Source organism: Lissotriton vulgaris, chromosome 3_1 (genome assembly GCF_964263255.1).
Source record: "Lissotriton vulgaris chromosome 3_1, aLisVul1.2, whole genome shotgun sequence".
Classification (NCBI taxonomy): domain Eukaryota; kingdom Metazoa; phylum Chordata; class Amphibia; order Caudata; family Salamandridae; genus Lissotriton; species Lissotriton vulgaris.
This window is the reverse complement of record NC_141689.1, coordinates 1,226,262,651-1,226,279,210: the sequence shown is the minus strand read 5'-3', so window position 1 is coordinate 1,226,279,210 and position 16,560 is coordinate 1,226,262,651. Positions and strand designations below refer to the sequence as shown.

Below are 16,560 nucleotides of genomic sequence, written 5' to 3'. Positions count from 1 at the left end.
AGGTCTGGCCTCTTATACTAGGGTTTATGACCTTTATTGCACATAACACATTCTCGCAACACGCAGATAGTTGAAAGAACATCCTCGGAATCTCCCCTTCAGGCCCGTTCCCACATACATTTACAGTTGGATTCCCCACCCCGGTCACAACAGGTGATGGTTGCCGCACAGCAGGGCATTCCGCCGATTCACGGAATGCATGGGGTTGATCGGATCTCATAGGGTGGGGGCTTTGATCGGTTCGAGGGTCTTTTGATGGGGAGGGGAAGCTTCCTACTGTACGGGGTAATAAACAGTATCCGCAGGGCCAGGTGGTGGCCTGGGAACAAGGAAGACAAACGGGGACACAGGAAAAGGGGGTTTGCATCAAAAGGATCTGAGGCCATGAAAGGAATGAGGGGAGGTGTCGCGCTGGGAACAGGATGGGATTCTGTGGTGAAGCTGCGCTGAAGGGGTTTTATGACCCAAAGCATGAGAGAGCGGGGGTTGTCAGTGTGCGGGGGGATGCTTGCGAGGCTAAGAGAGAGAGAGACGCGTTGGTTACCAGCGAGGGGCAGGGAGGCCATGGTGCTCAAAATGGCTGCCGCTTACGCGCACGAATGGGCTTGGAAAGGGGCAAGATGGCGCCGATAATGTTGACGTTTTGCAGTCTAATCTTTAACAATGCTGCCCCCAGCCCCTTCTGCCCCGGGCAACGCCGGGGCGGGCTGCTAGTCTATATATATATATCTCCATCCAACAACAGAGGTGCCCTGATATGGGTAGATGCTCGCAAAGGGTTGACTCTTCAGCCATTTATTAAGAAAAACATTATTTTCACTACGAGTGCCAGCATGCCAAGAGGCAACGTCCACTGGCTGGGAATCCATAACAGTTGCGTGCGATTACGTACTTGATGCAAATTTGAAGCAGAGAACTGCTGTGTTTCCCTCTGACGAAGGAGCCAGGTGCGCTCCGAAACGCATAATGACTTTCACTGCACTCCGGACTGAAATGCTGTTTTTTCGGGGGCGTGGCTTGGATGGCAAGGAGGCAGGATACCTAAGTCCGGAGCTCCGGACCCCCAAGTCGAACGAGCGGCGCGCAAGGAAGGTTAAAGTGAAAGAAACGTAACCAAAAGTGACAAGAGCGTGTAGCAACCTAAGCGGCATCACACGCGAGGCTTAAAGGACTGAAAAGGAACAGAACGAGGCAACGGCGGAGAAGAAGGTGGAAGAGGCAGGAGAGGAAGGAGCGGCCCAATATGGCGGCGTGATCCTGAGAGAGGAGAGAGGAGAGGAAGCCGCGGAAGGCGACAGGCAGAATGAGAAGCAACGCCGCCAGGAAACAATAACCAAGTAAGCGCACCTCCGGCGAAAGGAAGCTCAACGCTCAACACGAGCCGCAGAGCAACGACCGAAATCCGCAAGCCCACCGAATGTAGCTATAGCCATCTTGGCAAAGGGGAAGAGGCAAGGGGCGGCCATCTTGCCAAAGTACAAGCAGCTGCGACAGGGAAGCAAGCCGGAAATACAACTCTTGGCAAAGGGAGAGAGGCACGGGCGCAGCCAGATATGCACAGTGGTGGGCGGAAAACAACAGCTTAGATGAAAGAGAAAGCGGAGGGCGGATGAGACTTAGCGCTGCAGCTCCCAGACGCGCAGCAAACAGGAGGTGCCCCCCCAACCAGGGAAATAATCCGAAAGGTGAGCCTAGACAACGTCGGCCATCTTAGATAAGGGAAAGAATCAGGCGGCGGCCATCTTAGCACAGGGGCAAAAGCGACACAGTGAAGGGAGCTACAAACAAACACAACGACACACCCGGTTGGCCGAAGCAGGCGAAGAAACGAAGAAGCCCAAAACGCGCCAGCCAGCCGCAGCAAACAGCCGATGAGCACATAGGAAAGCACAAGCGCGGGCGAAGAAACGAAGGAGCCATCTTAGATAGGGAAAGAAGCCGGTGGCGGCCCTCTTATGGTAGAAACAACACGGCGAAAGGAACTACAAACAGACACAGCGACATACCCGAGTGGGAGAAGCTCGGCAGGCTGGGGCAGGCATGAGAAGGCAAGTAAACAAAGGAGTCCAGACGAACTGAATAGCTGCAACAAAGCACGATAACACAGCCGATAAGCACATAGGAAGAGCAGGCGCGAGCAGCCACCAGAGGGCAAAGACAGGTCGCAAACCCCAAGAGACAAACCGCAAAGGGGAAGGGCGCAGGGGCAATAAGTGGGCGCCAGCCCTCACTCAACAACGCACACCCCCCTCAGTGCGTGGCGGACAAACACAGAGGCGAGACAGCTACAGGAGGGTGCAGGCGACACGAGGCTAAGCAGAGGCACGCAGGGGCACGGAGACGCAAAGAGACTGGCGGGGGCGAAGACCAGGACCCGCATCATTAAGGGGCCGTGCAGGTTCAGAGAAGGCACCCTGCCCCCACTTGGCAGCAAAACCACTAAAGTAGCAAAAGACCCAAGGGCGGAACCGACTAAACAGCAACAGAAAGAAGGCAGACTTCTGACATATCAAGTCAGAAGAGGTTTCGACACCATGGCAGGGTAGGATGATAAGAAGATCACAAACGATCCCAAAAAGAGCAAGAATGACGTCCCGGACTCTCCAGCAAAGAAACAAAATGGCCAAAGCAACAAAACTATAACGCTGGACACACTACTAAAAAAAATCACGGAAGGCAACGACCTAACAAAGGCCACAAAAAAGACAGTGGATAACATCCAAATGGAACTAATAGCAATAAGGGCCGAGCAAAGCAAGGCTAACGGGAGGTTAGATGAAGTGGAGAAAAGGGTGAGTCATCTTGAGGATCGCACAGGGTCAATGCACAAAGACATGGGTTTAGTAATAAGGAGAACATCAACACTGCAAAGAGCACTGGCGGAACAGGAGGACAGAAGCCGCAAGGGGAACATCAGGCTGCTAGGAATCCCCGAAGAGGAGGCAGAAACCCCCGGTTTTGCGCCCTGATGCTAGAGACCATAATTCCGAAACTCACAGGCCTTAGCTTCGATAGGCCCTTCGAGATCGAAAGAGCAAACCGCATCCCAGCTAAGAAACTGGCAAACAGCAACATCCCAAGACCAATAATCTGCAAGCCTCTACGAGCAAATCATACAGACGCCATATTCACTGTAGCCAGGAAAGGCAAGCAAATGTCGATCAATGGAAAGAAGGTGACAATCACCCAAGACTTTTCAAAAATCACGGTTGAAATAAGAAAAGGGTTCCTAGCCCTGCGAGACCAACTGCGCAAAAACAACATCACCTTTACCTTCGCCGGCCCATCCAGAATGAGGATAACGGACAAACACGGAAGCAAACTCTTTGAGGACCCCAGCGACCTAAGGTGATACATAAACGGCCCGGAACAAGAGGATATGAAGCTACAAAGCCCGGGAGCTAAGCGAAGAGCGTCGTCGGACGGGGCTGAGGGAGAAGGAGAGTGAGACAGGGGAAAAGAACAATACACAGAAACTACCCACGGAACCCGCAAATATACGCATTGACAATCAAGAGAACTTTGAGCAAGCAAAACTCTCAAGCCAAGCAGGGCACGACACAACCAGACTACCTCAAATAGCGCACTTTGGTGCACGCACATAGACAACCGCATCTACCTCAAGAGGGGAAAGAGACTGACCCGCCAGGCAGAAGTCAACCAGCTACAACCAGATATATCCTTTTTGTACCCTATGTTATATGCCGACTAATGATAGCCGATTAATGATAACAACTAACAGTCACCTACCGAAACTAAGTGTGCTAACCCGATGCAAAGACGCAAAGGCAAGACTGCCACTCCTTCCCAGCAGACACAGACTTGGGGGGGGGGGGAGCGGGAGGACCCTTGCTGTCACACACCCACAATTCTACAGGCGGAGGGTGGGGGGGAGGGAGGGAGGGGGGAGGAGGGGGGAGAAGGGGGGGGTATGCAGACCAGAAAGCGAATGGTACAGTACGTAAATGTGTAACTATATTATCTTTTTCTTCTAAAATCTTTTTCCCATCTATCACCCCACACCCCAGCCCTCGGGGGAGGCTCCTAGTAATATCCAAGGAAGACAGACAAAATACTCAGCCAGGCACGTAGTGAGGAGAAAAGAAGACAGCGATAACACCAGACCACCATGAATAATGCACTGAAAGCCAAACTAACTACAAACCTCAAGGTGGTATCCATGAACGTAAAAGGCCTCAACCACCCAATCAAATAAAGGAAAATACTAGGCCACCTGACCAAACTGAAAGGCGACATTTACACACTGCAAGAAACCAAGCTCACAGAAGAAGAAGCGAAGTTTTTGAAAGCAAAGTGGATAGGGGAAGTCCTCTGCTCACCGGCAAACCGGAAGAAACGAGGTGTAATCACCATACTGAGCAAGAAGTCAAACCTAACCGTTAAAAACTCAAGCGCAGATGAAGAAGGACGAATACTAATAACGAGCCTACTGAGAGGAGAAGAACAGATACACGTAGCCAACATCTACGGACCAAACACCGAGGATAAGGAATTCGGGCAGAAGGTGAATACAATGCTATCGAACATCCCTCAAGAAGACCTCATGCTGGTAGCAGGAGATATGAACAGGGTAATGGACCAAGCCACAGACCGACACCCGCATAGAATAAGCCACGAATTACAAAACAACAATATCCTAAGAGACCTGTGCACTGAACTGCACCTTGCAGACCCATGGAGGCTACAAAATCCAAACGCACGTGAATACACCTTCTATTCGCATCCACACAACTCCTACAGCAAGATAGACTACATACTGATGTCCAACACACACACACACCTAATCGAGGCAAGAATGAACTGCAGCAGGAACAAAAAGATCAGCGAACTGGAAGAAGAAATAACACAGCTGGAAAGAGGGCACTGCGCTAACATAGCGGACAAGAATACCCTCACTACACTAACGAAAAAGAAATATGAGCTAAACAAGATCCTAAGTGAAAGAGCAGGCACGTGGCTGAATAAATTCAAATCCATAAACCTATGTGCCGCCAACAAGGCAGGGAAACAACTGGCGTCATACATTAAAGCAAAACAGAGGCAACACACAATCGCGGCCATAACAGACAACATGAATAAGTCCCAAACGACAAACAAAGGCATACTCGAGGTATTCAGGCAGTTCTACCAGGAACTTTAAACCGAAGACAAGAATTTAAGAGAAGACGGCGGCGCAGCTATGCTCAATAACACCACCCTGCCAGAACTCTCTGCAGACGAAAGAGCAGCCCTGGAAGTGGACATAGCAGACACAGAAATTGAAGCAGCCATCAACCAGCTCAAGCCGAACAAGGCACCAGGCCCAGACGGGTACACGGCAAAGTTCTACAAGACCTTCAGCCAACAACGGAGACCGCTAATGGCAGAAACATACACCCACTGCATACAGAGGGGCAAGATGACTGAATCCATGGGAGAGGCTAACATCACGATAATACCCAAAGAAGGGAAAGACCCACAATACCCGCAGAACTACAGACCGATCTCGCTCATAAATGTGGACTGTAAAATATACGCGAAGATATTGGCAAACAGACTGAACAAGGTTCTGCCAAGCCTCATCCATAACTCGCAAGTAGGATACATCAAAAACAGATTATCGCAAGACAACACGCGCCTATTGTGCCATCTCATCAACCACACAACACACAGCAGCGAGCAGGCGGTGATGATAGCACTGGACGCGGAGAAGGCATTTGACAGAGTCTCCTGGCCATTCCTAAACAACTGTATGAGCAAGTTTGGGCTAGGGACCAAATACAGATCTATGGTGATGTCCCTGTACAACGAACCAAAAGCAAAAGTGGTAGTAAATGGCAGCACATCGGAAACACTCACACTGGGTAGAGGCAGCAGGCAAGGCTGCCCACTCTCACCAGGCCTCTTCCTTCTGGCGTTAGAACCCCTGCTATCCAGAATAAGGGGCAATAACGAAATAGCAGGTGTCACAATTAAAGAGAAAACCGTCAAACTGGCGGCCTACGCGGATGACATTCTCATCACAACCACCAATCCGGCCACGTCAATTAAAGCACTCATAGACACTATAGGAGAATACGCCGAATCCTCGGGGTACAAGCTCAATAAGGACAAATCAGAATGTAAACCGATGAACATCCACACTACCAGAGAGGTGCTTGGCGACTCTGGACTTACATGGCAAACTAAACCGCTCAAATACCTAGGGCTGCTCTTCGGGAGAGACCTGGCATCCACACTGGAACACAACGAGGAGTCAATCCTGAAGAAGATAAAGGAAAGACTAGATCTATGGTCACCCAAATTCATAAGCTGGTGGAGAAGGATCGAAACAATAAAGATGATGGTAACGCCAGCCATCAACTACACGCTCAGCATGCTACCGCTCCCGATGACAGATCCATTCCACAAAAAACTGGACAAACTCATAAACAACTTCATTTGGAGAAACAAGAAACCCAGAATCAACTTACAGAAGCTGTGATTAACGAAAGACCTTGGAGGACTCAACCTAGCCAATTTCAAAAACTTCCAAATAGCCTGCCTAGCGAGGCAAGGCATCTTCTGGCTAGATAACTCTCAAAGCTACGAACCGGTTTGGTTAGAGTTGGAAAGGAATATCCTAGGGGGGCTAAATCCCGTGGCGCTCCTTACTGCGAACAGACATCCCTAAAGAATAAACCCGATACTGCGACACACCAAGGAGGCACTGATGAAAATAGACAAATGAATGTCACTGAAACTGAGAGGCACGGCATGGGAGTCAATCTGGTTCAACACCAAGATAACGTACCAAGGAACAACAATCCACAATGACACATGGATAGAGAAAGGAATAAGCCTCCCAAACCAGCTAGAAACCAAACAGTCACCATTAACATTCCAAAACCTGCAACAATTACACGGACTCCCAAACCGGGAACTCTACACCTTTCTGAAAATCAAAACAGCCATAACGAAAGCAAACCTAAGAAAGGAAGAACCGACCATCATCAAATACATGAAAGCCTTGAACTCGGCAGGCCACCAAACGGCGAAGATATACAAACTCCTAAACCCATCCACATCATCACTGAATAAGAAAACAACGAACACATGGGAACAACTTCTGGGAAGGCAGTTAAACGACAGCGAACGACGCAAACTGTGGCGCTCGGCAACGACGAACAAGATAACCCCACAACTAGCCCAGACAAAATTCTGGCTCCTCCACAGAGCCTACTGGACACCATCAAGACTCCACAAAATTGGTATAACCGAATCAAGCAACTGCTGGAACTGGGGAGAGGAGAACGAACTCTAGAACACCTTATCTTCAACTGCACTAAAGTCAGGAGGTTTTGGACGAAGGTGAACGACTTCCTAAACAAAATTTTCAACAAAGATTTAACAATCAGCTTTGTAAGCCTAGCCACAGAACACATGACAGCAGACCTTAACAGCAAAGAGGAAAGAGACTTACTAGACTTAATGCTCACAGCGGCCCTAAAAATAATCCTAACAAACTGGAAAACCACGGCCAAAGCCAACTTCAAAACGTGGATGAACTGGGTCACCTTTCTCAGAGGAGCGGACAACATAACAGGGAAATACTCAAAAGAACACAACTCAAAAGAAGAAATGTGGGAGCTCCTTGACACACACCTGACAAGAGTCCAACCATGGACACACGACTAAGCCCCCCCCCCCTTTTTTCTTCTCTTTCTTCCTTTCTTCTCCCTCTTCGGGAGTACATAAAAAGCGATGCATACCACATTTGTACTGTATATAAGACTGCTAAATGTATATTCTACTTTTTATATTTTAATAAAAAAGTTTTAAATCCAAGAAATGCTGTTTTTTCCTTAATAAATGGCTGAAGAGTCAATCCTGTGTGAGCATCTTCCCATGTCAGGGCACCTCTGTTGTTGGATATATATATGGTTATATATATATATATATATATATATATATATATATATATATATATATATATATATATATATATATATATATATATGAAAAATCAACAAGAGTTACCCCTACAGAAGAGCCCTTACACAGGGTGGTACTGCTTGAGGGATTTCTTTTAATGAAGGCTGCAGCAGCAAAGGAGTCCAACTTTTTCAGCATCATCTTGCCTGACGCGTTTCATGGTTTTTTCCACTTCTTCAGAGGCTTGCGCAGAGTTCACGCGACCGCAAATGCTATTCCACTTTTACTTTCAGCAACCCACTGGGTTCCATACACTGAAAGATTCCCCCACTCTTCCTCATCTAACATAAGAGCTGCAGGCCTTGGGGCAATGGGGGCTGATGTGGTGATCCAGATATACCGGGGCTCGATCTAGTATCAAGAACATGGAAAGCCTCATCAAAGTCGGCACAGAGCAGCTATATAGTGAGCGGTGTCAGGATATGGTCAGTTCCGTTCAGTACTAGGAGAGAAGTGGGTGGAATGGAGTACAGTCAAGGTTGGGGGACATCTCAGCAGGGAATCCAGAATAGGAACTAACAAACACTCTATCAGGTGTCCAAAAGTATGGACTGGGGTGAGACAGAGGGATGCATTGCTGTTGCCAGGGGCTGGCGAGCAGGAAAAGAATGGTAATGTAGGGTTATGAGTCACGGGTGCACATTTTTGGGCTTTATTCCGCAGACTAAAATTAGGCTTCTAGTCAAGAGATATAGATCTGAGGAAATACTGACTTTATCTCTTGTGAATAGTGTTGTACTGCATCTTAGTTTACATCCTCTTCCACACCTCCTGAAGTTAGCCTTGACAGTTCACTATCACTAACCTTGGAGAGCCAAAGAGGGGGTCTTGGGTATCCAAGTGATATTTACATGTTTTGTCAAATTCTGCCAAACAACTGTGGATACTGCCCAGTAACCACCTACTGCTCCAGGACCCAGAGAAAAGCCCTCGCAATCTCTTTCTGCCTTTTTATTTTCTAACATGCGAACAATATAGGTGTTTAGACAAAGGTTAATTTAGGATAGGTAGGGGCAGATTTACAAGCCCCTTGCAACACTTTTAGGCCGCAGTTGCATCACTTTTGTGACGCAGCGGCGACGTAAACAATGTGCCACTATGCAACATATTTACAACGTGACGCATCTAGTTAGATGCGTCACGTTATATAGCCCTGTGCTAACATTATAACTGCGTCAGGTATAATGTATGCAGGGTGGCCGTCGCAAGGAAGCCCCGTAAAAGTGACGCATTGAAATGCGCACTGAAAACCCACTGCGTCAAATTGTTACGGCTGCTTGAAGCAGGTGTAATGAGTGACCCAGCATATTAGGTATAAGGCACCCCTGAGCAGTGCTGGAGTTGTGTTGTGCTTGCGCCTCAACTCCAGCACTGCGTCACCCTTACGCCAACAGATGCATCACGCATCTGTCTATCTTTGCGCCATGGTGCGTCGCATTGCACATGCGGCGCATCCATGGAGGTTCAAGGTTTTTTTTAATCAAGCAAAATAACTGACGCATCCCTGCTAATATGCAGGGATGCGCCAGTAATTGTAAATCTGCCCCGTAGTGTTATAAAAACTATAGTAGCACCATGTGTTATTTATTTGAATTAAAAAAATGTTTTGTCTAAAATTCTGCCAATGCTCCCTTATGACCAAGGCAGAACCGTGTGGAATTATTAAAGGTCTAACACATCTGAGGATGAAACTAGGAGCTAGGGGGCATATGTATCAAAAAAGAGTTTTGCGATTCTCAAATTGAAATTGGGGAGACATTCTCAATTTGCGATTACCAATTAGAGAATCGCAAATTGAGAATGCAATTTCAAGGTTGCATGGGTGCCAAAAGGACACCCTGTTGCACCCATGAAATATGCATGTGTGCACATTTTGCGCACATACATGCCCAAGGCCCAAAAAAGTGTTTTTTTCTAGAAAATCGCAAACTACCACCAACTTGAAGTTTACTGTTTGCAAAACAACTTGTCAAAATCTGTGACCAGTGTTTACAAGACCAGTAACATACACATGTACCAATAGATCAGTTCGTAAATTTCTGATTCTGAGTTGGGCACTTCATGAATCCATATGTTTATTTGAATGTTCAAGAATTAAGCATTAGTGGATGGAGGTATGCGCCTTTTTGGAAGCCGTGCTGCATCAACAGATGGAAGTAAGTCCCAGTATGATTTTTTTTTGGTTTACCGAACGATTACCTTATGAATACATCTGCTTCCAAATTTGTGTTTTATGTGGAAATTCTTGCAAGGAGGGAAATTTGCAGGGCTTGGAAATCAGAAATTCCCCCGACTTTTGCTGAATGCTTGAAGACTATTATTTACACCAGCGAATCGGATATGACTTGCGATGAAAGAAGTAAAAATAAGATTTAGACAGCTCTGGTGGACTGGAGGGAGAAGTAAAGTGGGTCCTATGATTAAGCCAATGTACTGTCGGTCCTGGCCTCCTAAGTAACATTGGGTGTCCTATGAAATGTGAACAGGAGTGGGAGAAGGTAACGGTAACATCTTAGAGGGAAAGCTCCTTTTTCTCTCCATATGCCTCACCCAAGGGCTGGAAATGGATGGCTTGGATTGATTGGAGGAATCCCATCAAGAGCTTTTTCTTTGGCAGTATGAGGACACAAAAAAAAAAAACACATGACTGTCCTCTAACCGACCAGACACCTACGATCTGCTTCCCTCTTGTTCTGAGACACCCTCCGGATCCTCTGAGCCAACAGAGGAGGATGCTCTTTCTCACACCTGGGGGGCAAACATGGAACAACCTTCCCCTGCACCTCAGGACCACCTCATTGCTCCAACAATTCAAGAAAAGACTCAATACCTGGCTATTCAAATGAACAAATCACCACGCAGCAGCTAGCAACTCCAGTGCCTTGAGACCCTCACGTGTGATTTGCAGCGCTTTAAAAATGATTGACTGATAGATCCACATCTTGATACAAAATATCATTTACCTCTTTTCCACTTGAAATGTGTCAGAGAATAGCAAAGAGGTAGAAAATAGAGGTTGTCAAGTGCTAACTCTTAGCTGTCCAAAAATACATATTGGCTGGAATTTTCCCTCAATATGTAGCAATGCTCGCCCAAGCAGTAATGAAAACTAATGCTACAAGGAAATTAAAAGGCTTAGTAGACCTAGGCTGTTACGAGTGTCAGTGGCCCTAAGCATTACAGAGCATGAATGGCCTCAAGTAGTAAAGAACATCAACAGCATCAAAAATGATTTGCTCATCGGCAGCGGCATTGAACTTTAATGGCATCCATATTAGTGAGCATTCAGTAATGAACATAAATGGCACCACGCAGCAATGAAAGTAAATTGTTTCAGCATAAATAGGGATAAATTGCCAAATGCAGATAGGATCATCAATAGAGGATCATCAATAGATCATCAAGAGAGTCAGGCATTAATGGCCCCATACACTGCAGACCTTCTGAGTGTTGGTGTATGGGGTAATCCATTGCTCTGTGAGGTTAATGCTCCCCACAAACAAACACATGATGTAAAAAATGAACAAATACCTTAAATTGCTTTGCACTAATTTTGTAATCTACTGGTGTTATATGGGGAGCTCAAACACCATAGAGCAAAGAATTAATTAGTCCTTTGTTTTGAAGAACGTTTCATAGGGATGTCAAGCTGCCGTAGACCAATGTGTATGCATCCATCTGACCCAAAAGCATGGAGGATTCTTAGTGCCCATCTTATCTACCTTAGCAGACAGAAAAAACAAATTGTTTTGTGCAGTCACAGCTATAAGCTGGCTTTGGGTATCCTGTGCATCCTCCTGGCAATGTACAAGGGCCAGAAGGGTTGTTATCTTCCGGCCAACCATGACCAAATATCAGCAGGCCTCTCATGCTCCTTTTTTGCCCTTGGTGAGTGCCCTTATGTTAGGCTTCCTTCTTCCAGACCTCCCCCAGGCACAAGTGTTCTGTCTTTCTCCCTCCTCCCAAACAGTCTCAATGATCGGGGTGAGCCTTATTTTAAAAATGGCTCCTTGGGCTGCTTATAACCACAATGGTGCCTTACTCACAGGGCACTAGGGCCTGTCCCAGTCATCATTCACCTTTTTTAAGGGCAGAACAGGTTCAGGCATAGACATTCTTGCAGATGCAAACATCTGTCCTCATCAACATTGTCCTCCAGCCAGAAGACCACGGATCTATGAAGGCTAGAGTTCATTGACGTTTTGGAGATGGGTTTGAGCTCCTCTCTCAAATCACAACAAAATTTAGCAGTGAAAACGTAATGTAAGGTCTAGTTAAAGTCGTAAGGGGGTGAATAGTGCGTACAACACACAATCTCAAGACATAAAACACACCTGTTAAGGTAGTAAGTTAACCATAACTCCTCGCTCCATTATGCAGTCCGTAATGATCTGCCAGGATCTTTCTTGATTTAGCGACTTCATATGATTAGGTATGAATTGCAAAAATACAGTCTTGGTGATTTACAATCAAGTATGTCACAGAAGGTCCATTTTCCTATTCACAATGGTAAACTTATATGTGGTTACTACTGTACCTGATAGTAACACAATAGTTTATTCCCCATATCTGAGTGTCCATTGATTACTAGGTGCAGACATCATCTTTTTCTCCATCCGCAGTGGAGAGTGGAGCCTGTTAGAACAGGATTTACCAGTGTAAAGGTATTATAAGTAACTTTGGACACATAGGCAGAAGTATTCGGCAAAGAGAAATCTCTTCACTGCTAAAGTATAGGGAAAATCATTTTTAGTTTAATAATTATTTACACAATAATAAAAATATTTTAATGTAAAATAAAAATGTATTTTACCTTAAAATAATTATTATTTACCTAGAAATAAAAATATGCAATTTTACAGCACAATAACCCATTAAATTAAATGTTTTATAAATAATTGAAGAAATAAAATATATTCACTTAATTTATAATAATTCCCACTCGTATTATTACTTTTATGTTTCATTATTACTCAGTAATACATATGTGATTAATTAATAGACATTTAGGGGTCGATTCCGATTCGGTAAAATCCCCTACGAATCGCCATACGGAGCATTTTTCCCCGTACTAATCATACACCTACAACATCCCCGTACGTATGATGAAGTACGATCCGAACCCAAAGCAGATCTCCGTACGAATCGTACGAAAGACCATGCAACTTAAAAATACATACAAATTGCATTCGGAACACGCAATACGCGACGTCCGTACGGATTGAAGCAGCTTTTCACAAACCAGCAAGTACGATTCGTTATGATAACACTCCGTATGACTCTTTTCCTATGGGAGTTTAAAACGTCCGTAAAAGCACATTTCGACTCGAACCGCGTGCGACACGGACCCCCCCGGGTACCCGAGTGCACCCCATGATTGCAGGGGTACGGTGCGTAGGGGTACGGTGCGTAGGGGTATGGTGCATCGGGGTACGGTGCATGGGTGTATGGTGCATGGGTGTACGGTGCGCAGGTGTACGGCGCATCGGGGTACGGTGTGTGAGGTACAGAGCACATGGGTCCGGTGCGTACCCCCATGATTGCAGGGGTAGGGTGCGTATGTGAATGTGTGGTTCTCCGTACAAATTGCTCATACTACGTTTTCCGTACGAATCGTGTTCTCGTTCCCCGGTCCGGATCATACTTGTCGGGTTGTACAGCATGTTTACGATTCGTACGGTTCACCGTGAGGGTCCAGTATCGTACGGATTTTCCCTTGCTTTTCATACGGTTCACACACATTCGTACATATTCTTTTCCTACGGATTGTACTACGCGATTCGGACGGATTTGTACCATTTGTACGGAAAAGGCTACGAATACGATTCGTCGTACGGATTTGTTTCCCAAATCGGAATCGACCCCTTAATGTACCTTTATTTAAAAGTTTAATGTGATAGTAAAAAAAAAACTAATTTTAAATAGTAATTTTAATTGAATATATATATATATATATATATGTGTGTGTGTGTGTATATTACCTACTGGCGGTCGCCAGTAGGTATATATAGTTAGGATTTTTTCCCTATGGGATTTCTGAAAATTCTATGTCTAATAACTTTGGCGTTTGTGGACGGAATCGGCTGAAATTGTCAGGAAAATGGCACATTTTGTTTCTGAGCAGCTCCTGGAAATTTGGGGGGGGTTCGTCAAGGGGGGGCCGAGAAAAAAGGGGGGTCCCAAAACGCGTTTTTCCCATGTTAATTTCCATAGGGCGGTTGGACTCACTTTTAGCCCGAACGGCTGAATGGATTTCCACGAAACTTGGCAAAATTGTAGGGACTGTTAGCCCGATGTGCCTTTGCTAGGTCTCAATATATGTGCTTCAGTGGATTTTGAGAAATTAACGTTTAAATCAAGATATATATCTGTAACAGCGCTCCGGGCAGCGATCCGGTTAGCGAACTTTTCGCGTATCGGAACTTTGCGATGCGAAGCTGATTGGCCCTCCGGTGTCTGTCAACATTCTAAACAGTCCGGAGCGGCCGCCATCTTGTCTCTCGGTAGGATCGAGAGACAAGAGGAGGCCAAAACAAAGGGGGAAATGAAGGAAAGGGGGCAAGGTAGACCCCTTCTGACCCCCTAGGATTGATGAGGGGGATATTATAGAGCCACGCGGGGCCCCCAAAAAAAAAAAATCCGATTTTTTCGCCGTAGAGACGCGTCTTGGTAAGCGAACCGGGCAGCTAACCGGGCAGCTAACCGGGAAGCTAACCGGCAGTGTAACGGGAGTCTGAGGAGTAGCTGATTGGCTGTCAACATTGTAAACAGTCCGGAGCGGCCGCCATCTTGTCTCTCGGTAGGATCAAGAGACAAGAGGAGACCAAAACAAAGGGGGAAATGAAGGAAAGAGGGCAAGGTAGACCCCTTCTGACCCCATAGGATTGATGAGGGGGATATTATAAAACCACGCGGGGCCAAAAAAAAAAAAAATCCTGAGGAGTAGCTGATTGGCTGTCAACATTGTAAACAGTCCAGAGCGGCCGCCATCTTGTCTCTCGGTAGGATCGAGAGACAAGAGGTGGAAAAAAAAGGTGTAAATGAATGAAAGAGGTAAGGCAGACCCCTCCTGAACCCCTAGGATTGATGAGGGGGCTATTAAAGTTCCCTGCGGGGCAAAAGAAAAAAAAATTGCGATTTTTCGCGGTAAAGGTGCTTCCTGGTACGTTAACCGGGCAGCTAACCGGCAGCGTAACGGGAGTCCGACATATTGTGTTTTTTGAACGTTTGTGATATGTGCACGTGTGGATTTTGTCTAATTAAGGTTAAAAAAATATATATATATCTTTAAGCGTGTTCTGGCGCGCTTACGTTTTGGGTTTGGTTTGCGCTGCAGAGACGATACGTCACGGTTATGCGATGCATCATGAGGCGTCTCACGGGCTACGTGATACGTCACTTAATAAAGAATATATTTTACAGCTATAGATATTAGCTTTTAAAAAACCAATGAAATTCACAGAAAAAACCATAGGTTATAGACCATATATAGTTAGGAATTTGCATTTACAAAACCTTGAAAATTCACTGAAAAAACCATAGGTTATAGACCATATATAGTTAGGGATTAGCATTTAAAAAACCTTATTTTATTTGCACAAAACCATTGAAATTCCATATATAGTTAGTTGCACTAACTATATATCGCGGACCCGCAATCCACTGCTAATGATGTCACATATTACATCATTCATGACATGGTCAGTGACATCACTGATGACATCACTGATGACATCTCAAATGACATCACTGATGACATTACTGATGACATCTCAAATGACATCACTGATGACATCACTGACATCTCATTTGACATTACTGATTACATCACTGATGATATCATTTATGTGATAATACATCTTCAGACTCTAATATAACCTTAGATACACTCAGTGTAAACAGGCACTCACAGACTGTCACACATCCATGGAGTTACTCACACACCTAGTCAGTCATGCAAAGAATCAATCACATCTCCATTTCCTCAACTATACAGTTATACACACCTTACTTATTCAAACATATAGTAACACATATTTACTCTCTTATACAATCCTTGATACAAGTTCACAATGATTCATACAGCCACTCACACATTCACTGGCTCTTATGTTCAGTTATTTATATATGTCAACTCTCACATGGAGTGTGTCTTACATATGTACTTACTTTGACATGTAGCACTGAGATATCCATTCACTCACCAATATACTCATGCACACAGTCAACTGTCCATACAGCTGTTTCTACATGCACTTTTGAACCCATACACCTAGGGAATCAACTGCTCACACATCTATGCACAGAGTTATACACCTCCCAGCCACCCACACACATACTCAGTCTCCCATACAAATACTTGGGCAACCATTCAATAACCCATATAGTTACTGATATAGCTACTGATTTAAACATGCAGCAGTTTACAGAACAACATAAATAATGATTGCCAAATTAAGACACTTTAATCACTAACCCATACACTCAGTGAGACACATTTAATCATTCTCTCATACAGTCAGTCATGCACCTACTAAATCCTTCATCCAGACACTTATACATCCACTCATTCTTCAATATGTAAGA

General features: G+C 45.4%; 1 protein-coding gene across 1 annotated transcript in view; it reads right to left on the bottom strand.

The window, feature by feature from the left end:
* The window catches only part of CFAP299 (cilia and flagella associated protein 299), a 2,008,232-nt gene that overhangs the window by 1,882,925 nt on the left and 108,747 nt on the right, over window positions 1-16,560 (bottom strand). The window lies entirely within an intron of this gene.